Genomic DNA, 24,236 nt, shown 5'->3' with positions numbered 1-24,236 from the left:
TAACCCCAGTTCAACAAATCAACTTCTTACTTAGCGTCGTAGTACCGATTAACGCCAATGAAGATAACCAGGTTTTGTCAACCCCGGTTTAGCAAAGTAACCCTGGGTTACATCTGGGTAGGTGGAACTCCCTTCGTAGTACAGGTCCCTGGTTCAAGGGCAACAATAACAGTAGGTGTTTTACTATTTTCCAGGTGAAGGTGGGCAGCGGAAGTTGGTTGTAATACCTCCTGACTCAGAGGGATACACTGGTCAGCAAACTAAATCCACCACTGGGAATGGAAAGTACACACTGTTTATAGCTCCTTTACAGGAGCAGATAGACAGGACACCGCTACCTCCTGATACAAAAGAGTTTCACAACATGCCAAAGTCCCCATGTGCAATCTTCGGCGTTATGATTCCCTTACAAGCTCTGCCAAGCCACATCGAAAGCTGCAAAGACAGCATTGATCTGTGCAGTTCTTCAGAGGTTGTATGTCAAGTCTCTGGCCTGTCAGGCCTTGTGCATGATTAACTGTAATGAATATGGACCTTGTTGAATAATGTTGTTTTTCCAAACCTAGGAAGGTTACGACCATGACCTTAGTCCAGAAAAGGTGAGATTTCTGTTTATTTGTATTCTGAAATTGTAGAATTAAATTCAACATACATTGATTAATTTTTTATCTTAACACCATGTCCTAACTGCAAGCGACGCGACCGAATGTGTGCAACAAAATCAGTTCCATCGCTGTATTTTCAATTGGAATGTCCTGACTGAATGCGATGCGACCGAACGCGACAAGTTGCTTTGCTACACAACTTCTTCAACCCTGTTTTGTCGCTCTGTCCGTTTCTATTTTAGTCGCATCGCGTTGCCTTGACATTAACTGTTTCACGACGTAACAAAGGTTCATTAAAGAATGTTAACGGATACAATGTGGACACAAACTATCCGGCGCAACGCGACAGTCGCGCAGTCGCTTACAATTAGGACACGGTGTTAGACTGCAGAATGTCCTGTTTGTCGGAAAGACTTCAACATTAACATCATTGAGGCCCATGCCTCAGATTGTGGATTAAGGTACTTGTATAGAAAAAAGTAGCCTGATGCATCAGCATCTTATTTCACTTTGTTCATAGCATCTGAAACCTATCCATTTGGATTTGTTCGCTTCAGGGAGGGCTGATACTTTCTGCTTGACACCAATCGCTACTGTTTGGCAGTGACATATGTTACGCACTGTAATTAATTATTTCAATTCTCTGTTCACTCTGGCCCATTTTTAGACAATGCAAACACAGCTAATTTTCTAGTTTCCTGACTAGATGATGGTAGTAAATGTAATTGACTGGAAGCACTGGGTGGTGCTAGCCTGGTTAAGAAAATGGTGAAATTGTTTTTTGAATCTTTGTTTATTTTACAACATTTGTGTTTGTAGAAGACAGGAACAGGAAGACCTCAGCCCTCAGCCTAAAATCCTTTCAAAGGTAAAGCCTTTCTTCCGCTTACTCTCAGACCAGAAAAGTTAACACTAAAGAAGAAGTTGGTTTGTCTGTTTTCGTACATTTACTTTCACATCACTCTTGTAGTGTTTGTTACACCTGGGTCCTCATTTATTTGGCTTGTGTATGCAGTCGTGGGCAAGCAGTTAGGGAGTCGGACTTGTAGCCCCAATAACTGGGGTACCCTGAGCTTGGTACCGTCCATAAGCACTGCTCCCTGGGTGCTGTAATGGCTGCCCCCTGCTCACATGTGTGATGGGTTAAAAGCAGAGAAAGATTTTGTTGTGTGCACTGTGTGCTACAATGACAATGGGACTTTACACTTACACAAAAATTATGCATGCTCTTTTTTGTGTTTTAATTTGAAGTTTGGAGGAGATTTTGGAGTGGGTGACTCTTCAGGTGGAGGATGGCGGTACCGTTTCTATAATAGTATCGAGAGATGACCTTTACACACACGCGCGATGAAGCAGAGGCAAAAAGTCTGACATAGACCGAGAGTCTCCTTTTTTGGAGAAGATGGTATTGATACGGGCGCCCTCAGCAAGGAATTTTCCACAGGTAACCTATTGGAAAGCACACACCTTCTCTCCTTTGACATGTAGCTTTGAAATGGTGCTTTTGCAGTTTCTGCAAATTCTTTATTTTTCAGAGATGATTGCTGAAATTGAAAACAAGCTTTTTGTTGGCGGAGCCGACAAGAATGGGAAAAATCCCCTCTACTGTCTTAGTAGCCTTGACCAGAACCACTTCAGGTAAATCGGAAATCACAAACGGAATCCTAAAAGGTTGAGATGTTTTGAAGAAATCCAAGGCACTCTTCGTCTTCATTAAAAAGCTTTTCATCTAACTGAGCTAGTTCATAGTAGAACACATTAGAATTGCCAACATGTTTCGGCCTGCAGTGGCCTTCATCAGGGCTTTAAACGAGTTCAAACTTCCCCTAACTTCCCTATATGCATTTCACGTCATGATTTGGTGTGCGTCTCCAGTCCGTGCGCGCCGGTAACGTGCGCGCCATCGGGTCTCTCCAGTTCGTACTTGTGCATGTACCCAAAACAAACATGGTGGATATCTTTCTGCCCTTACAGCAATATTATAGAGAACAATTTCATCAAAAACACATTTCAGAAAAAAGTCAACATTAACTCATTGGCTGCCAGCCATTTTCAGTGCAGAGTGCTCCATACTGCCAGACGTTTTACAGCATTTTGACTGTTTCTTCAAGATCCACCGAACGGTGAGCGTTATGACTATGTAAACACTGAAGGTACCAAATGAAAGAGTAGACTCTCTTCATTCACCAGGAAAAAACGGTTTGTTTCTATCGTTTTCTGTTCTTTAGTAATCGTCATGAGAACATGGGTTAGTTTGGCTAAAAACACCTGTTTCTGACCAAAAAATGGAGAAAACGATCTTTTTGTGAAAATCAACTTTTTAACGTTAGCGTTTCAGTAATATGTCAACCACGATTGCACTGTTATCTCGTCAGTCTCGTCAAAGTTGCTAGGGACTCTGATGGTCGCTATAGACTCTGAACAGGACGGTAGACTTAGCAAGCTAGCACTAGCAAAGTTGTTGTTAGTCTAAACAGCAATATCCAATGTAAATGGATCATACCGTTCACATGTTTTCCATCCTTGATGTAAGAAGTAAGCATATTTATTCCCTGCACCGCGTGCAAACTAGATCCACTGTGGTCGATCTTCAGTGTGTTAGCTTGTATGTCTCTACATGTGCACTCTGCAGGCAGATACTCTGCAGGCAGATAATCATCCAAATGGCACTGCTGTCATCTAGCGGTTCGGATCGCTAGTACAGTCTGTTTACAAGCCTGAAACTCTGCCAGATCGTTCCCAAGCTCACCCATGAGCCATCCCCATTGAAAAATGCAATAAAGACGTCAATGGCAGTTAATGAGTTAACATATATATATCTGGTCAAAGAAACGCAACCATATCTATACAGTCATTTAAACCAGGGTGCGTCATAGCATTTAGATTATGAATCCACCGGCTCTCCTTCTGGTTGAGTAGTTTCTGCCTGTCCCCTCTTCTTGTGCTTACAGGGATATGATCGATGCCTATTGCGGTAAATGTAACAGGTGCATTGGCATGTGCGTCTGTGAAGTGTTTGACCATGGCATAGTCACAATTGCCACTTTTCCTGCATATTTGTGTTCCGCCAAACGATCTTTAAGGCGTCTTTTGGTTCGCCCAACATAAAAGGCTTCACACAGAGTGCAACTCAAAAGGTAAATAACGTGGGTGGTCTTAGGGCTGGGCGATATATCGGTATTACGACTACGACCGGTATATTTTTAAAAACGATATGTATTTGAGACAATACCGTCATACCGATATAATATTTTTAAATAATAGACGTATAATCAAAGCCACTTGCTCTTCTGTGTTCAGACTATTCAGCTGCAACTCTCTCGCGTTGCTCAACTGCGCCCCCCCCCCCCCGTGTGCGCGTTCTCCCAAAGAGGCAGCACTTAGCAGCACTACAAAGTTTCACTTACAGTCATGGCGGACGCGGAGGTAGTTGATGAGCGAGAGCTAGTCTCAAAGAAAAAGAGCAATGGCTCTGTAATTTGGAGATACTTTGGCTTCAAAATTACAGACGTGGAACAACAGGAGGTTATCTGTAAAGAGTGCCGAAAGAAATTTATCCCAAAAGGTGGAAGCACCAGTAATTTATTTCACCACCTACAACAGCAGCACAAAGTGCTTAACGAGGAGGCTGTCAAATTACGTGGAACTCCTACTGCAGCCTCCAAGACTTCACATGTCGTGGCCAGTCAAAGCTCATTGGAAGCATCCTTCAATAGTGTTACACCTTATGAGAAAAAATCCAAAAGATGGCGCGACATAACCAAGGCGGTGGCCTACCACATCGCCAAGGACATGGTTCCAATCTCAGTCGTGGAGCAAACGGGCTTTGTTAACATGCTGAAGGCACTCGGCCCGCGATACGAGTTGCCTAGCCGCAGTTACTTTTCAAGACAAGTTCTGCCAGAAATGTACACGACATTACGTCAGACGCTAACACAGAAGCTCTCAAAAATTACACATTATGGGCTGACAACTGATATGTGGACAAGTCGAACATGCGAGCCTTATATGTGTGTGACTGTCCACTTTATCGAAGACTGGACTATGACTACGGCTTGCCTTCAGACAAGCTATTTTCCGGACAACCATACTGGCGAACATATCGCCGACGCCCTGCAAGACACCCTAACCAGTTGGGGACTAAAAGAAAAAGATCTCGTTGCCATTACCACGGACAACGGGAGCAACATCATTAAAGCCGTGGAGCTCAACGAGTGGAAGAGGATGCAGTGTTTTGGGCATAGGCTTCATTTGGCTATCGGTGAGTGACTCAGTTACGGTTTTTAAGTAGCCTAATGATTTAAATATATTTAATTGTTATTACATACATTTTCTCAAAAGTGCAGTTTTTTTTCTGTAAGCCTACTGCAATATTTTATATGAGTCTATTTTATTAATGGAGTTTGGTATTCAAAATGTTGCATTTACCATTACCGCAGTAATAGGCTAGGCCTAGGCCTACTGTAGAAAATAATTGCCGTTTTAGGCCTGCTACGCAGGATTTTTTCGCAAGTGGTTACACTGTTAATATGAACATTTAGCACAGGGGGTCTACTGGCTTTTTTGCTTTACTTGATTTATTTACTGTAAGTTGCCTTTTGAAATAACCAATGAAATGTATCGCAAATCACCATATGCACTCTTTCTATTACTCTGACAGGACATGGGATGGATGACAGCCGGATCACGAGGGCCGTCAACGTGTGCAAAAAAATAGTCAGTGCATTTTCCTACAGCTGGCTCAAAAGGAGGGACCTCTCAGAGGCTCAGCAACAGCTTGGACTTCCAACTCATCAGCTGATCACAGAGTCCGCCACACGCTGGGGATCAAGACAGCTGATGATTGGAAGAATCCTTGAGCAGGAGGCGGCCATCACCAAAGTCCTTTCCTCACACAAAAAGACCAGGGGGCTCATGTACAAAGCTTGCGTACGCACAAAAATGCTGCGTACGCTAACTCTCACGCTCACATCCGGATGTACAAAGACTGACTTGAACGTGAGAATGTGCGGTCCTCCACGCAAGCTTCATGCCTGGCGTACGCACATTTCCAGTGTGTATCGTCAGTTGGCGACACATAGAGGCAATGCAGCGAAACAACATTAGTTGATCACGAATCAAGGCCTTTATTTGCACAGCATATTGTGAAATGTGGGCTATTAAAAATTTTTCTAAATAATTGGCCATGCAACATGCGTTTATAGTACCAAACTATGCAACAGCCTATATCTGCAATTAAAACTGTAGTCTTATCAGAGGATTTCAAGAATTAGGTAGCCTAAAGTGAAACGTATAGAGATAGTGCCTATATTTAGTTCCATACATGATTATTCACTTGCTTATCAAACATTTCAGATTTCGAAGAGCTTTCCTTCCTCGAAATCTGCGATGAATGTGGTTGGCTTCACGCATATGTCCATGTCTAAAACATTTTCCGGGTGTTTTCACATATTTCCTACAGTTTTCAGTAAAACAAAATACAAATGGGACAAGATGATCAGCGTGAATAGCTTAGTGCAAATTGAAGCAATTTCCATGACTGACTGCATAGGCTACTTTCCTCAAGTAAGCATTCACATTATTGTTGTAACACTTTTGCAAAATATAGGAATATGATCCAGAAATCGTCGTGGCAAAGCCTGAATAAACTTCTGCTATGTGTGTTCTTACTCGGACACGAGTGATTTAATGACCTATTAATTATTGCAGTTATTTTGTAATGCTTGAAATGCCCACCAAACCACGTATGTGAACCTTGTCACTTGCAGACTGACCAATGAATCTGCCACGGTCTCTGGCCCTTGTAGCCACTGCCACGCTCTGCCTTTACTGTTTTTTTGTCATTAATTACAGATGATAAAGACGTAGGCTACTGTGTCTTTACCATGTTGTCTGATAAGAGCACTTCTACCTCGCAATCGCTGGTAATAAACTTTTTAAACTTTTTCGATTTGATTATATAAATTATTACATTTTGTAGCAGGTTCAAGAACGGATGGATCCACAAATGATTTTTTACTCTTATTAATATTGTGGGATAAGCCATTTTGCCTTCGCGGAGGTCTGAGTTTTCGAGTGGCCTTCTAGTTAGCATATTAAAATGAGTGTGATTGAGGGAGGAGAGAGGGTGGAGTATAATGCTCGTGCATGTGCGCTTAATTTCACGTTATTTGGGATGTACAAAGGAAAGCTGCGTGGATTGCTGCGTACGCATGGTTTCATACATCTGAATTTTTTTGTGCGTACGCTTCTTTCCAGATTTTCGCGTACGCAATGTTTTAGTAAGAATTCCACGCAAGTCTTTGTACATGAGGCCCAAGACACCTACTCCTCACATGGCAAGACATTGAAGTCCTGGAGACAGTGCAGAAGGCCCTAAAACCCCTCCAGGACTTCACAGATGCTCTGTCAGGGGAGGACTATGTGACACTTTCATATGTCAGACCTGTCCTTGATCTTTTCAGCACAGGCATCCTGGCAGAGGAGGAAGATGACACTGAGTTGTGCAGGTCAATAAAGAGCAGCATTAAGAACTACCTCAATGACAAGTATGCTGATCCAGCTACAAGTGACCTACTTGACATGGCCACATTAGTGGACCCACGTTTCAAGGATGCATATGTTCAAAGAGACAGGGTTGATGCCTTGAAACAGAGAGTTCTGGCTGAGGCAAAGGCCCTCTTGCCTGATGAGGGGAGCTGTGAGCCTACTCCAGCTTTGCTGCCAGCAGACCAAGAGGCAACAATGGGACCTCCAACAGCAAAGAAGAAGTCATTGGCCAGCTTTTTCAAACGGAGCACAGCAACCACCAGCAGTAACACACTGACACAGCATGAGCAACTTGAAAATGAACTTTCAAGCTATTTGCTGTCAGCTAGGATAGAGTGATACAGATCCTCTGAAATGGTGGAAGGAACATGAGACAGTCTACCCAGCACTTAGTCACCTTGCAAAGAAATACCTCCTAGTACCTGCCACCAGTTCTCCTTCAGAGCGTGTTTTCAGTTGCAGTGGCAACATTGTAACCTGTTATAGGGCATCCCTTAAGCCTGAAACAGTGGATAGGCTAGTTTTCCTGGCACGGAACTTGTAAGAAATGTACAAGTACAAGTTTAGGTAGCATACTGTGTCAAGCCTACCTCATTATTGTCACAGTATGTGGGCATGTTTTTGCTTAAATATGTAGGCTTTATCACTATTTGCACTGTACCCATTTTAAATGTACTGCTGGTATTATGGGTAATTTTATTTCCTTTTTTTTACTCAGTGCAGTTAAATATTTACAAACAGGTCAGGTATTGCCAATTGGTTTATTTTATTGGCTATTAACGGTAGCCTATGTTTTGTGTTACCTTTGTCTTTTTTTTGTAAAGCTGAAGGCCTGTGTTACTGGGTCAACACTCAACATATTGAATGTTAATTTTGTTATTTGCACAGCTCTATCAGAGCAGCTGTATTGCCTATTGGCATTGTTTACACTTTTTTGTACAGTCTGAAATCAGATTAAAACTGCTCAGGTACCGTGTTGCCAAATCAATTGGTTTATTATATTGGCTATTAACGGTAGCCTATGTTTTGTGTTACCTTTATTGTTTTTTTGTTGTAAAGCTGAACGCCTGTGTTGTCAGACAGGTGGGGTGTCCTACGAAGCTCGATTAGTGGCTTAGCAAGGTATGTTGCGCTCAAAACCAGGGTATGCTGTCATACGAAAGTGGATTTGTTTTAGCGTCGCTGTATCACTATGGTATCTTATGCTTATGCTGCTCGGGAGCGGGTTATGTGCTTAGTTATAGCTCAAATCGTGAAATATCACCGCCCTCTGACCAATTCTAACCAATCCATTATCTTGAACAACGAAGTTATCTCACGTGTGCTAATCTGTCATACTTTGAACAGGTTCTGCCCCGCCTCTGTAAACATTTTGAATCTCGAAGGCGCTTTTAAGTATGTTGTGCGTGCAAATATGTCACTACTGTGGACATGCATGCCATACAATATCTGATGACCATCGACTTTTTGATGTTATAGGTTAGACACTAAAAAAGACCACCCTAGGTTTCGCTACCGCTCATAAATGCGGAAGTAATCGTTTTTAAACCTAGGCTGTCTTGTGCGTCTCCACATTTCCCGATTGGTCAAAATCACCCCAACCACGAGAACGCGCACAGATCTGAGCTGAAAGCCTAGTTTGACAAATTTATCACATACCTGCTGTCGTAGGATCACTTAACTTAATACCCGAGATAAAGGGATATTCCGCCATTTTTGGAAATACGCTCATTTTCCACCTCCCCTCGAGCAAAACAATCGATATTTACCTTGTTCCCGTTCATCCAGCCATTCTGTGAGTCTGGCGATACAACTTTTAGCTTCAGCTTAGCATAGATCATTGAATTGGATTAGACCATTAGCTTCTCGCCTGCTAGCTTCATGTTTAAAAGTGACTAAGATTTCTGGTAATTTTCCCATTTAAAACGTGTCTCCTCTCAAGTTAAAAAGTGCAATAAGACCAACTGAAAATGAAACCTGCCGTTTTTCTAGGCTGATTTGACATGGAACTACACTCTCATCTGGCGTAATAATCAAGGCAACTTGCAGACTACTGGCACTACTACTGCTTGTTGTCTATGGGGACTATTTTCAGGTGCTGCGTACGATATTACTGCGCCTATGGTACGTTTCTAGGAGTCCTAGAATTCAAAACCACATTCACCTTGTTCCTGTTGAATTTAGGCTGCGAGCAGTGTCCAAAGGACAACACCAAAGACTTTACCGCGTCCCCCGCCTGCTTTCGTATGCAAATTGGGAAATAGAAACAGCCGTGTTGAAATGCTCCAATCTGAACAGAGCTCAGATAACACGTAATAGGCGCCCATCCCCCTTTAGATACACCCCCTCTCATTTGCATACCTTCGATTAATAATTCTTGTTAAACTGCTCTTACGATGCTAGTATCTAGATATGTGGTCTATGGCAGAGCCGTTGTAATGCTAGCGTTATTACAGCTAACTTTGGAGAGTTACTATACTAAGAAATTTACTGATAAAACTTACCAATCTAACACATTCATTCTGTTGGGGAATCTGCTGCACTTCATCTTCGTCAGAACCTTCTTCTGACTCGGTTTATACATGTACGGCTGTATTCCTTATTTAAATCCATTGTTGATAGCTTTATCAAAGACTTTGGCTTTATTTACCAGCAGTAAACGTAGTATCACTTTGCTCTAGCTTCAGACCGGTGGATTGAGCCAATCAACTTTCAGGACATATCGGCCAATAGACCAATCAGCGCGCATCTCATTTGAATATTCATGAACTTGCTGAGTGGGCGGGAAAAACAAACTGTTTCCTTGTATTAGGCGACCTTGTATTAGGCGATCTAGCAGTGCTCCTGGGGCGTTTTCAGCCCCACAAATTTACATATGACATTATTTAGGCTCAAAGATCAATTTGTAATGGTCAAAAATGTGTTCTATGACTCCTTTAAGGTAGATGGAAGTGTGTAGATGCCCGTTAATGTCTTTCGTGATTTCTAGGTCTAGGAAGTTGATTTTTGTTTTACTGTATTCCAGTGACAATTTTATATTCACATTGGTGTTGTTGAGATAATTGTGAAAGATTATCAACTCTTCTTCGCTACCATTCCATATCAAGATGACGTCATCAATGTATCTAGACCACCAGATAATATCATTTTTGTAGGTATTTCTGTCCATTTTTGTAGGTATTTCTTTGTCCAAACACATAGTCCTCCTCCCACTTACCCATAAACAAGCAGGCATGACGGGCTGAAGCATGCACCCATTGCGCAGCCTTTAATTTGTTTAAAAAGTCTATCTTGGAATAAAAATATGTTGTTGTTCAGTGTCCATTCTGTTAAATTCAGTAAAAAGTTTGTAGGAGGTCTTGAGGTGAGATGAGGGCTTCCTCCCTCGCTTTCAGTAATCTCTCATGAAGTTCCTTTGTTAATGTTTCCATTGGATTTGTTCTCAATGGTCGGTAGAACGTCTCGTCATTGAGTTGTTGTTGCGCTTCTATGACATATTGTTCATACCCCCATACCACAATAGCTCCTCCTTTGTCTGCTGTCTTTATCACAATATCTTTATTGTCGGTTAAGTGTGTCTCTTTCATCTTTGGTCAAGTTTCGTTTGTGCTGGGAGTTTTTCTTTGTGAGCACTTGTTCTATCTCATAATTAACTTTCCTCTCAAAAGTATTCAGAGTAGCGTTCTGTACAATTGGACAGAAAATTGATTTGGGCTTAAATAGTGTGTTGGAATAATTAGTCACTAGGGGCCTGGAAGGATTCAGCTTGTACCATGCTTTAAGGTGTAACGATCTATAAAATCTAAAGAGGTCAATTTTGACATCAAAGACATAACTCTGACTAGCATTCTCTCTGACAGGAAGTTGCAATCAACCATTGTGATTGGCCGCAGCAAGTTAGAGGAAAAAATAAAAGCTAATAATTAATTGAATAAACTGAAGTCGTTCCCATTTGTTTTACTGTAACTATATTCTAAGAATCTGTTGCATATCTGAACATTACTACTGTTACAGATATCTTTTATTAATTATATATATATTAGGGGTGTCACGATATCAGAATTTCACAATACGATTATCATGTCAAAAAATATCACGATAACGATATTATCGCGATATCTATAGTAATAATGCAAAGAAGGCAGTCCTTCAAAAATATGTACATTTTATTAATTTAGAATAAATAACATGGAACAGTGTTTGATGACATACAGCACATATAACATACAATCATTTAAAACAAGTACTTAAACAAGACTTGTGTGTGTGTGACAGAGAGAGAGAGTGTGTGTGTGTGTGTGTGTGGTGAAAGAGAGAGAGTGTGTGAGTGTGTGTATGAGAGAGAGAGAGAGAGAGAGTGAGTGGTGTGTGTAAGACAGATAGTGTGTGAGTGTGTGTATGTATGAGGGAGAGAGAGAGTGAGTGAGTCAATGTGTGTCTGTGTGTGTGTGTGTGTGTGTGTGTGTGAGAGAGAGATATATTTTGGTTTTATGTAAATAAAAGTTCAAAAGTTCAGAGTTCATTTAAAAATAAATAACAGAACAGTGTAAATGACGTATAGCACATAACATACAATCATTCAAAATAAGGAACGAGAAACTTTAACAAGGTGTGTGTGCGTGTGTGTGTGTCATTGTGAGTGAGTGAGTGAGTGAGTGAGTTAGAGAGGGAGGGAGAGAGAGAGAGATTATTGCAGGTTTTTATGTAAAAAAACGAGCATATTAAGCTTATCTGGTTTTAAGCAGGAGCGGGAGGCTGTTTGGATGTTTCCTGAAGAGCTGAACACCCTTTCCGAACAGACACTTGTGGCTGGTGTGCAAAGAAGCTTTTTTGCCAGCTTGGCCAGCCTGGGAAATTGTGTTTGATGGGTTTTCCACCATTTCAGTGGATCTTCTTCCGTTGGTGCAGGCATGGCAGAGTACCTTGACAGTTCTAGGGTCAGCATCTGTTCTGGAGTGGAGTCCCGTTCTCTCTCCTCTTGCTGTTTTCTCATTGCCAGGGTTTTGAGGAGACCAGAAATTCCCTTTGATGATGCAGAGCTGGCTTGAGTGATGTCTTGGGGTCCAGCAGCTGAATCGGTGCCAGCTTCCTCCACAATATCATTCTCTACCTCTCTTTTTAGAAGAGGAAGTACGTCCTCGTTTTCAACAAAACCCAGCCGGAATCGAGGGTCAAGGGCACATGTCATAATGACAAGATCAGCTATTTTTGGATCTAAGTACCGGGACAGAAGATCTTGTTTGATGGCACTCTTCATGCTGCCCACTAGGTTGCTGTCCCCATCCTCCATGGCCAGGATGTCCTCAGTAAGATGTAGTAGCACTGGTTTGAGGGCAGAGACAGAGATACAAGTCTCTGAAGACAGTGAGTCGGTGAAGGCTCTTAGTGGCTTGAGTACTCTGGCTGTGTCTTCAAGTGTTGAAATATATGCTCCTTTAAGCACAAGGTGCCTGGTGTTCCGGTCTGCCATGAGTGTGGCAGCCACTGCAGCATGTTGTTCAACAAACCTGAAAGCACACAATGTAATTGGTTATGTTTATTATACGGCTCTTCATTATGCAAGTAGAACGCTCTGTTGACTTGACTTGAATGGGCTTTAGCAAAGGTCTATGGTCACTTGCTTTCCATATAATGACCACCACTGAACCATTAATGACGACTGTCAATAGCAACGAATTTTATGCTTGAGATTCACATCTATACATTATCCCTTACGTACTGAAAACATGAAAGAAAATGATGAACAGAGAAAATAGTTAAGCAAGTGTGTGTGTGTGTGTGTGTGTGTGTGTGTGTGAGAGAGAGAGAGAGAGACTACTGCTTATGGTTTAACATACCTTGAGACCATGTCGTAAGTAGATCCCCACCTAGTCACTACGTCTTGGACGAGGGTATGTTGTGGGATGTTCATCTCCATTTGGATCTTTGCTAGCTCCCTTCTTCTCTTCCAGGAGTGGTTGAAGCCCTGAACAACACTCCTGCACGCCTTGATTGCTTCCACCCTGTCAATTTTTAAAGATTTCCCTATAGCTAGATTCAAATTGTGGCCAAAGCAGCTCATCCAAACTGTTTCAGTTTTAAATGCAGCCTTCATGTTGGCAGCGTTGTCTGTCGTCACGCTGACCACTGCGTTCTTACTGATGCCCCAGTCCTCCAACAGATTGTTGAAGGTCATTCTGATGTTCTCGCTGGTGTGGTCGAGGGGGAGGAATGCTGTTTCAAGGCATGCTGATTTCAGCTCCCATCCAGATGTTATGAAATGAGTAGTTAAACTCATATATGGGTGGCCTGTCACACTCGTCCAAAGATCAGTAGTAAATGCAAAATGTTCCCCTTCCTGCAACAAGCTCACAACACCAGCCTTGTTCTCTGAAAAAAACTGTCTCCGAGGCATCTTATATTTTGGAGCCAGCTGTTTCACAAAGGCACAAAATCCTGGCCTCTCCACCATTCTGAAAGGCATCATGTCTTTGGCAATAAAATATGTCAGTGCCTCTGTGATGGCCTCTGCATCATGTTCTGCAGCCTCATCTACCTTCCTTTTTCTGTTGAAAGTTTCGAACATGCTCAGCTGTCTTTCTGTACTTCCTTGACCACGTTTTCTGGATGCTGCCTGTGCCTAATCACCAGAAGAAGAAAAAAAAGACAATGTAAATATAAGGCTATTTTCACATTACTGGTCACTTTTATTAGCCTATCTGTTTTCACCAATGTGACTTCTAAAGGATTCCTAGTTTAAGCCTAAACTGTAGCAACTCTAGGTTTAAATAGGGTTCAAATAGACCATTCCGCCCTGTCAATCAAGACGAGAAATAGGCCTATCAGATAGGCTACCACCATATCGGAACGACACCTATTATCGCACTTAGGCTACGTGTATGTGTCACTTAATATTTATTTCTATACAAACACACCGTAAGTGTATCCAAATTAGCTATCAAGCTATGTAGCCTACCAAAAATTACATTTTACCGTGGCTGTAAGGTTACGTGTACAAAACATTGTTGTTTTAGAATTTTAGAATAATTGGTGTCGTGTGGTAGAACTTAGTAAAAAGTAAGATGTCTCGCGGCTCCTGTTACATTGTATCACTGTGCCAGCCACCCAAAGGTTTAACGGCAGTGCTTGCTAGTGCTAACAAACAATAATCAGAGTCTGTACTGTTCTGTTCATCATTAATTCATTCATTCTTTCATCTTCTAAGCTAAATTCCTTATCAGATATGTTAGTTATACTGTAGGCTAATAGCACTCAACTTAGGACATCATCGTAAAGTTATCAGCTTACTTACCCTCTCCACGGTAACAAAGTGATTGGGGTGGTGAATTCTTAAGTGGGAGGCGAGGTTTGTAGTATTTCCACCTTTGGCGATCACTGTCACACCGCACTCTCTGCATACCGGGGCTTCCTGTACAAGACTGCTGTCCTGTTTTCTCAGCCCAAAATATTCCCATACGGGAGAAAACACTTTTTTGGCTGGGGGAAAAAGTTGATCCATATTTCGACTTTCGAGAAGCTTGCGAAGCCAGTAGAAAGTTAGCGAGCAGGAAAAATGACATCAAACGTCGCTATAGCGACCATACAGTCGCGTGCATAGACTAATAGTTCTATAATCTATTAGGTTGCGTGTGTGACTTTTAGGAGGGAGAGAGAGAAATGGAGAAAGCGCTCGAGAGAAACAACAAGCACGAAAAGCATATTTATTTAAAAACGATTGTGTCATACGATAATATCGTTTATACATTATTCATACGATATTTATATTTTTATATTTTATCATCGCAGTGATCGTAACACCGGTATATCGCGACACCCCTAATATATATATATATATATATATATATATATATATAAATAAATCCAGTGGAGGACAGAGTCAGTAAACTATTTTACTAATTCACAATCTGACAACATTTGCACAGCAAGTGCATTTATTTAGAATTGTCACAGTAGCCTATTCTCAGGGAGGTCAGCAATCATTTTTGCTATTGACAACGTGTTTAGAAATATGTCTCGCGGGGGGTCTTAACTGGAATCTGCTGGTGTGTCTGCTCTGGTTTGCTAAATTGTAGGTTAACACCTTTTGCCTTTGTGTGTGTGTGGTGGGGTGTAGGTGGATGCAGCCTTTCTTCTGGAAATCTGCTGACCAGTCTACAGTGACCAAGGCTCTATAAAATACAGTCGGGAGGTCACCGTTATGAACATCTCCAAGATTTCCTCCAAGAGATCGAGGATTGTGGTATGTTTGAACTGCTACTATTTTAAGGAACACATGTATTTGTTGTTCTTTATACACCTCAATTGTACATGAAGAGGGACTAGCAGCATTGGCATACTTTCTAGGCGACAGACCACAAACAGTAACTCCCCCTACACATTTTCTTCTAGATTTAACAAGATGGACTTTAAATAACAATATCTTTATTTTCCAAGACCGCCTTTTCAGACAAGCTAAAGGATGTGCAATGGGAGCTTGTTATAGCCCCTCCTATGCAGGGTTATACATGGGTAAATGGGAACGAGATTTCATCTTTAACCCCACTAATAACCTCTACTGGAACAAAATAATCTATTGGGGTAGGTACAGTATATAGATGATGTAATTCTACTATGGGCAGGCTCTGAATCAGAATTAATGTCTTTCCTTGGCTACCTTAATGGCATAAATGAAAATATCAAATTGTCTCTGGAATTTGACCAGCAAAGAATCTGTTTCTTAGATTTAGAAATATACAAGGACAAGGAAGGTTTTTTACATTCTACTATCTATAGAAAACTAACTTCACGTAATACTATCCTACACGCTAAAAGTTTTCATCCTAGACATTTAAAAGATAACATACCCTATGGTCAATTCCAGAGACTCAATAGAATCTGCGACGAAACGGATGAATTTGAGACCAAAGCTATAGAAATGGAAAATAGATTCATTCAAAGAGGCTATGGAAAAGAAGTTCTCAGAAATGCCAAAGATAAAGCAAAAAACTTACATCGACAATCACTGCTAAAAAATGGGAACTCTAAACAAAACTCCGAAAGGGTTTTCTTCTCCACAAAATTTAGTACAGAAGCACACCAAATCAAAACTATTATTAAAAAAAACTGGAACTTACTACAATGTGATGTCTCTTTGAGCAATACATTTCAGGACCTCCCGATATTTAGCTTTAAACGCTCATCCACTCTGAGTGATAAACTTGTCCATAGTTATTTGCCAGCACCTCCTAAAAACACATGGCTGTCAGTAAGACCACAAGGCTGTTTTAAATGTGGAGTATGTAATCACTGTTCCAGTGTAATGAAATGTAAGAGCTTTGTAGATACACATGAAAAAAGAACATATGAAAAACAACATTTTATCAACTGTAAAACAACACATGTGATTTACAAACTGGAATGTCCACTCTGCAATGTATTTTACATTGGCAGAACTAAACGCCGATTACAGGACAGAGTGTCAGAGCATAAATATGCTATCAAAACAAAAAATGACAACTATCCAATGGCATGTCACTTTAAGGATCAACACAATAGTGACCCCTCTATCCTAAGGGCCATAGGCATAGACCATATACCACAAACGATAAGAGGAGGTAATAGACTTAGACAACTTAATCAGCGAGAGAGCTACTGGATCTTTAAATTGAAAGCTACAGTTTATCCGGGTCTTAATGAAGAGGTAGAATACTTTCACTTCTTATGAATTCTAATGCTGACTATACTGTATGTTGTAGTATTCAGATCACGCCAGTAGACTGAATCTGTATGTCTACATGTCTATAAGTTTGTACGTGCTGCTTACATCATTACGTTTGTATATGCGCCAACCGGATGTGAGGTTAAGGGCGCGGGTTCAGATAGTTTTCCCCGGCAAATAAAGCACTATATTGCGAAGCTCCGTCTGATCATTTATATGCAAGTAAATGCTACTCATAAATGTCACACTGGCGACGAGGATCTAAGAACGAGTAAGTTACACCGACGTTTCCCCAGGAAACAGAAAATTGCGTGCGGAAGAAAGTTCGGAGCGAAAGAAGAACTATTCAGCTAGTTAAAAAGTAAGTGAGCTAGTTAGGTGGCAACCAGACAATTAACATGTTGCTAGCACACGGCCCAGCCATACCACAGTTTGATACGGAGAATGAACCCAGCTCTATCGGACCGCGGTGGAATAAGTGGCTCCAGAGATTCGAGAACACAGCTGTGAACATAACCGGGGACGCAAGATTGAAAGCCATGCTGCTGCATCTAGCCGGCGAAAGAGTGCACGACATATACGACACAGTGGCTGAAGAGGGTGATAAGTATGCGGACGTGAAAACGAAACTGAACGAACACTTCTCGCCCAAAAAGAATGTCCAGTATGAGATTTACGTCTTCAGGAAAGCTGCACAACAGCCTGGTGAGAATCTAGATGCATATAATACCAGACTTCACATGCTAGCGAAATACTGCGAGTTTGTTGACGTGGACAATGAAATAAAGTCACAGATCATCCAGAGCTGCACGTCTTCCAGGGTGCGCAAATACGGTTTGAGGGAGGCAAACAAGACATTAAAAGAACTCCTTGAATACGGCAGGACTCTTGAACTGTCTGAATTACAGTCAAAGGGCATTGAAGAAGGTTCCAATCTCACTACTGTAGTGAATCAGGTGCATAGACGTCCCCAGGAGAAGGCATATCAAAAACGTGCACAGTGCAGAAATTGTGGGGGTGAGTGGCCACACGACAATGAATGTCCTGCAAGAGGAAAACAATGTAAAGCTTGTGGAAAGCAAAACCACTTTGCAAGACAGTGTAGATCGAAACCACAACACACAGAGCAGCAGACTGGGACACAGGCATACAAGAAAGGCTATAGAAAAAAAGTCAACCAGGTAGAAACACAAAGTGAACCTGCTCAGCGTGAGTCATCTTCAAGCAGTGATGAATCCTATGCATACACTGTTAAAAGCAATAGCAACACTAAGCAGCCACTGACAAATATCAACCTGAATGGAGACACAGTACCAGCTCTTATCGACTCCGGTGCTGCAGTAAACATCATCAGTGAGAGGACGTATAATAATCTGAGTCTCCAGCCTCGCCTCTTGCACACAGATCTCAGAATACTAGCCTATGGATCGAAAGATGCGCTGCCCATCCTAGGGAAGTTCACAGGCAGCGTGGAAGCGCGGAACAAGAACAAAACAGATGGAACGTTTTACGTGATCAAAGGTGATGGCTGCTCCCTACTCAGCTACCAGACAGCTGATGAACTGGGGCTGATCAAAATTGTACACTCTATCAGCCCTCCCCCAATGGGCCTCACAGTGGCAGATGAGCTTGTGAACAGCCACCCTGAGCTGTTTGAGGGCATTGGTAAGCTAAAGGACGTTCGAGTGACCTTACATATCAATCCAGACATCCAGCCAACGTGCCAGCCACACCGCAGAGTTCCTTTTCATGTACGTGAGAAAGTTGAAGCTGAGCTGAAGAAACTCGAAGCCGAAGACATCATCGAGAAAGTGACTGGCCCAACACCCTGGGTCTCGCCCATCGTAACGCCACCAAAGCCCAAAGATCCAGAGAAGGTGCGCATATGTGTCGACATGCGCCAGGCAAACACAGCCATCCAAAGAGAGCGTCACCTGACTCCTACTATGGACGATGTCATTCATGAACTAAATGGAGCGACTGTGTTCTCAAAACTGGATCTCACGTCAGGATATCACCAGCTGGAATTACATCCCAGCAGCAGGTACATAACCACTTTCACAACGCACCTGGGCCTAAGGAGGTATAAGCGCCTCAACTTTGGCATCTCCTCAGCTGCAGAGGTGTTCCAGAACGCCATCCATCAGACACTTCAGGGCATCGCCGGGGTGAAGAATCTCAGCGATGACATCATTGTCTATGGGGCGACACAAGCTGATCACGACAAGAGCCTGACTGCTGTGTTCCAGCGACTTAAAGAACGCGGTCTCACACTGAACCGAAAGAAGTGTGAATTCAACAAGACTCGATTAGAGTTCTTCGGGTTCATATTTTCCGATGGTGGCGTCTCAGCAGATCCAAAAAAGGTTGACAGCATTCGACAAGCCGACAAGCCCAAGGATGCAGCAGAGGTGAGAAGTCTCTTGGGTATGGCGAACTACTGCTCACGCTTCATCCCCAACTTTGCCACAGTCACCGAGCCCTTGAGAAAGCTCACAAGGAAGACCGTTCCCTGGCAGTGGGGTGCAGAACAGGACGCAGCGCTGAGCACGCTAAGAGAGAGCCTCACCAGCGAGACCACAATGGCATATTTCGACCCGAACAGGGAAACAGAACTCATCGTCGACGCCAGTCCGGTAGGACTAGGGGCGATACTGCTGCAAAAGGACAAAGGAAAGAAACACATCATCGCATATGCAAGCCGAGCGCTCAGCGATGTCGAGAGGCGCTACTCTCAAACAGAGCATGAAGCGCTCGCAATTGTGTGGAGCTGCGAACACTTTCACCTCTACATCTACGGCAAAGAGTTCACAATGGTGACGGACCATAAGCCGCTCGAACTCATCTGGAACAACCCGAGGTCCAAGCCGCCTGCCCGCATCGAGCGATGGGGACTTCAACTGCAGCCATACAACCTCAAGGTAGAATACAGAAAAGGCTCTGACAACCCAGCAGACTACATGTCCCGTCACCCAATCCAAGCAGAGGCACCTACCAAAAACACCCGTGCAACAAAAGTAGCTGAAGAATATGTGAATTTCATCATGCAGAACAGCACACCAAAGGCAATGACTCTAGATGAAATCAAGAGTGAGACACTCAAAGACGCGACACTACAAAAGGTCAGTGCTCTCATACGCAACAACACATGGCACACAGTCACAAAGGACACCGTTCTAAGACAATATGAACATGTGAAAAGCGAGCTCACAGTGTCACATGAAAATGACATCATACTAAAGGGCTCCAGGATCGTCATTCCCTCCTCACTCGAACACAGGGTACTCCAGCTCGCACATGAGGCACATCAGGGAATCACAAAAACAAAGGCCCTCCTGAGAGAGAAAGTGTGGTTTCCAAACATTGACCAACGAGCTGAGGCGATGGTAAGAAACTGTCTGGCATGTCAAGCCACCACACCAGAAACACACAACGAACCCCTGCAGATGTCAGACCTCCCCGACACAGTTTGGCAAGACGTCAGTGCAGACTTCTACGGCCCACTGCCGACAGGTGAACACTTGCTAGTCATTGTAGATGAGTACTCCCGTTACCCCGTGGTGGAAGTCATGCACTCCACCTCTGCGAATTCTGTTATCCCTGTCATGGACAAGATCTTCTCAATGTTTGGTATCCCCAGAACGGTGAAGACAGACAATGGTCCCCCCTTCAATGGTGAGCAGTTCAGCAAGTTTGCGGCCTACATGGGGTTTCACCATCGAAAGATCACACCACTTTGGCCCCAGGCAAATGCCACTGCAGAGAGGTTCATGAGAACACTTGTAAAGTGCCTCCGTGTTGCCCATATGGAAGACATCCCCTGGAAGCAACATCTCTACACATTCTTGCGCGGGTACCGTTCAACGCCACACAGCACAACAACCACCTCACCCGCTGAGTTGCTGCTCAAACGCAGGATACACACGAAGATGCCTTCGGTGAGCACACCCAATGGACCAGACCAGGATCTTCGCAGGAGAGACCGCAAAGCCAAAGCCAAAATGAAGGTGTACTCGGACACTCGCCGACACGCTGCACCTTACTCTCTCCGACCTGGTGACATGGTGTTGTGCTCTCAACCCAGGCGAAATAAACTTACAACAGCTTACAATCCCAAGCCATACAGTGTGACCGCTGTCAAGGGCTCTATGGTCACAGCTGAGCGGAATGGACACCGGGTGACAAGAAACTCATCCTTTTTCAAAAAGCTCGAGCCTGGCCTGTTTGACACACCAGCAGCAGACAAAGGGGATGAAAAGGCTGCCGCAGACACAGTCCCAACGTTGGCAAGATACCCTTCTAGGCACCGACAACCTCCACAGTACCTCGGCGATTTCAATACAGCCTGAGAACAACAGGCAACATGGACTATGAAAACAAAACAAAAAAAAAAAAAGAAAAAAAAATATATATAAGAAAGATAGAGGGTGAAAAGAGTGTTTAAGTAGAAAAAAAAAGAGACTTTATTTGTAGACAAGTTTGTTCATCTGAAAATGTCTATAAAAACAATTTATATGTTCTGTGTTTGAAATGGCACTTGAGAAAGCACTTAATTGACTTATTACACTGAAGCAATCCAGTTGTTGTTTATATCATAGTGTTTATTGTTTACAGACCAAGTGAATGTTTAAGTATTGACTATTCAAATCAATCAGAAGTTAAAGTTAAAGTTAAAAAAAAAAAAAGGAAGTGATGTAGTATTCAGATCACGCCAGTAGACTGAATCTGTATGTCTACATGTCTATAAGTTTGTACGTGCTGCTTAAGGCTGGCTTACATTGCACGATTTTGGTCTGTTTTAACAGTCGCCGACTACTTTTCCAAAATCGGGCGGAAATCTTGCCAGTTGTACTAGAATCTCGGCGCGCTCCCGTCATCTAAATCGTTTAGTGTAAGGTGCCAATCTTAGCGGTTTTAAGTCCGTCGGAGTCAGTCTTTTTCTAGTTTTGCCGTTACGACAATATCAAACATGTTTGATATTATCGTAAGTCTTTTCAGTCGTGGCTCATGCAAATAGTGACGTGAACATTAGAAACCAATAGTGACCTCGGTCGACGAACACGAAAACGGAAGGGGCAAAATAGGCGACAGCTGTAGCCTGTATGATTATTTGTTATTTCATTTCTTATAATTTATTAGTCGGCTATTCTACGTGACAGAACAACTCTATATCTGTTAGTGATGTCACACTATCAAACAATGCTGCAGAAACGCGAAAAAATTACTTTGATATGAGTAGCCTATCATGTGAGTTCCTGTTGATGATGACGTATAGCCTAGTGCACGATGGAAATAATTTGAAGGAATCTAGCAGCAGTCTTGTAAATAGTGACCACAGTCTTTGCAAAATCCTAATCTGAGACTGGCCTGTGACTAGTCTGTGACTAAAAACTCAATGAATTGTCTTTAGATGTGAGAGGGTCTGAGACTGTAGTCTTTCAAAAATCTTTTCCAAATCTTTGCAAAGTCTGGCAATGTAAGGTAGGCTTTACATCATTACGTTTGTATATGCGCCAACCGGATGTGAGGTTAAGGGCGCGGGTTCAGATAGTTTTCCCCGGCAAATAAAGCACTATATTGCGAAGCTCCGTCTGATCATTTATATGCAAGTAAATGCTACTCATAAATGTCACATATGTGTACTGTTTATATGTAGGTAAATGCACTTGTATATATATGTTTATATCTAACAATGTCTCATATCTTTATATCTTTGTATTTGAAGTGAGGCCCCCTGCTGACCACCATTGTAATCTCAGACAGCCATGGTTACCTTTGTCAAGGAGCAGCTCATTGGTTGATTGATGTCCAATTAACACACCTGATAACATTCACACAATGATGTATATCAATTACCTCAGAACAGAGACTGTTCACTCCCTGACGAAGGCTTCCAGCCGAAACGCGTCGGAGTACGTTTTTAATCAATGAATTGCAAAGTAGAATAAAGGCTTTTTAACATTTCTACTAGAAGAGTGCCTTGGTATCTTTCACTTTTCTGGACACTTATTAAGCCTTCGACCAAAGAGCACCATCTAGCACCACATTTTCCAGGTAGCACTCCAGCTCAACAATCTTTCTCTACATGTATTTGTTTGATTCACATTGAGTTGCATTGAGTGCCACTGTTAAAAAACAGTTGTTGGTCAGATGAGCTGTGATCATGGTTCAGAATTCATAAGGCCCATGAATCACACTTGTGTGGTGATTTTAAAGTCAGCAATAATTGTGGTGCTTACTGGTTTAAGTTCACACTAACACTTTTTTTTTTTTTATTTCATTAGATGATGGCCAACTGACTGTTCCAAAAGTGATGACAGTGGCTGACGGGACAGGCGCACAAGCCGGTCTTACCCAGCGAGAAGAGGGTGTCTATACAATTTAAGCATGATTGTGATGGACACGCAATTTGTTTTCCGACAGTGAGTGCCTGCAGTCGCACGGTCACACTTCCTGTATTGCACATGAGCACAATTCAGCAGTTCAGAAATATAATGGATCTGGCCTTAACCCACGGAGGCTCCTTTGACCGAGCTTGATTGTGCATGTGTGGTGAGGGGGAGGGTACTTGGGCAATATCAAGGCCGTTGGTTTGATCATTTTATTTTAGACATAGGCCTACTCTTTTTCGTTCTAGTTGTATGTGAATGTGTTGAACTTAAAGTAATCACCGCTTACTTCCAAGCAGTAATTTTGATTCTTAATTTCTTTTATTTTTTATATGTTCTTGTTGTAACTTGCACTTTTTCAACTGTTATGTATTTGGTTGTGAAATTTGAATTTGTTTTATGTGTTTTTGTCTTATGTAATGCTGGTTTCATTGTTTAATTATGTCTGATAATTTTTTTTATTTAATGATTGTTTTGTGTGTCATGTTAGACATAGCTGCTCTGATGTCTAGCAGCACCCTCATCCATCACCCAGGTGTTTGAGCATGGAGGGTGGATGATCAGATTTACTGCTGTCGTGTGTGTGTAGGTAGATCAACTGTCACTGTTCAGCTCTACTGTAATCACTATTCAGATTCAAGTAAAGATTACTCGTAGTAAAGCTGGGTGACACTAACCCAGACATCTCGCCACACCCGCTCAATTCTAAAGACAAAATGACTACAGTGAATATTATGACAAAGTTGAAAATTTTTCTGTAACAGACATTTCTTTCTTATCTACATTTTTCACATCAATAGCTGACATCTAATGATTTCGTTACTAGTGCCAAAAATAACTTACTTACTTATACTTAATTCATGTATATACAATAGATCATAAAAGTACACCCTTTTCATTTTCTCTCATATCTTTTCATGGGACAACACTATGAAATGTTCATACAACTCAAAGGGGTCAGTGTACAGCTTGCATAATAAAAGTTTGTTGTCCCAT

General features: G+C 42.2%; 1 long non-coding RNA gene across 1 annotated transcript; it reads left to right on the top strand.

The window, feature by feature from the left end:
• Positions 1-1,424: 1,424 nt before the first annotated feature.
• LOC134070388 (uncharacterized) lies at positions 1,425-23,432 on the top strand. Its single transcript, XR_009936923.1, has 3 exons — positions 1,425-1,473; positions 15,268-15,393; positions 23,136-23,432. It is a non-coding gene; the product is annotated as an uncharacterized LOC134070388 (long non-coding RNA).
• Positions 23,433-24,236: the final 804 nt, after the last annotated feature.

Source organism: Sardina pilchardus, chromosome 22, assembly GCF_963854185.1.
Source record: "Sardina pilchardus chromosome 22, fSarPil1.1, whole genome shotgun sequence".
Lineage (NCBI taxonomy): Eukaryota > Metazoa > Chordata > Actinopteri > Clupeiformes > Clupeidae > Sardina > Sardina pilchardus.
This window is presented reverse-complemented; position numbering and strand designations above follow the sequence as displayed.